This window comes from Belonocnema kinseyi, chromosome 1, assembly GCF_010883055.1.
Source record: "Belonocnema kinseyi isolate 2016_QV_RU_SX_M_011 chromosome 1, B_treatae_v1, whole genome shotgun sequence".
Taxonomy (NCBI): Eukaryota; Metazoa; Arthropoda; class Insecta; order Hymenoptera; family Cynipidae; genus Belonocnema; species Belonocnema kinseyi.
This window is the reverse complement of record NC_046657.1, coordinates 478,379-479,252: the sequence shown is the minus strand read 5'-3', so window position 1 is coordinate 479,252 and position 874 is coordinate 478,379.

Here is an 874-nt window from a genome sequence, read left to right as displayed (position 1 = left end):
TCGACTCGGGATACTTATAAGATACTACCATGATTTTTTCAGATTTTTTGGTCCAAAAATAAATTAGGCCAAAAACCGGCCTTACCGACCCTCTCCCTTTGATTTGTGATCAGTGACAGGTGCTTCACGCCGAGAAATCTGAGGCTCTCTTCGCTCATTAAATCATAAATTCTTCAAGATTCAATCCCTAAATTGTCATCCGAATAACTTTCAAACTTTCCTACATAATGTACAGACAGCTACAATTCTCGCAGCCCTCTTTCCATTTTGCAGATATTTATGTCTCTGATTCAAGATAAATAGTTCAGTAGATCATAAACAATGACTAAAGGTAAATTTTAATTATTGCTTATAATAGTATACAAAAAACAAAATTATGAAATTTAATTCTTTAATATAATACATCCATAAGTTATTAAATAACTTCTTCAATTCTGACATTTTACCTACACAATATTTGAAGACCAATATCTTTCTTCTTATCATGATCGATTTGAATTGTTGTTAGAAAAGCGGCCTGCGTTGTCATGATAACCAAGATGGAGGTCACTTTACGATACGGTGCCTCTAGAGAAAAAGGTTTTCTCTAAGTACTTAAGGCTGTTGCTCTTGGTGGTTCGGAACCCACCTTAAAGTGTAGGTCCCCCTTCCACCACCAAGTAAGTGCGGAGGGTGTGTAAAGGAATAGAGAAGGTGTAAAAAAATGCAAGCCCTTAGGGGACACATAAGAAGCTTCCATCTCCATTAATGTTGATATTATAATTATATTATATTATATCATATTATAAAAGTCTTCTTTTCTATTTTGATCTGCATTTCAAAGAAATGCAAGAAATTGGCGATATGCGCATATTTTGAGGTTAGGTTATTTCGA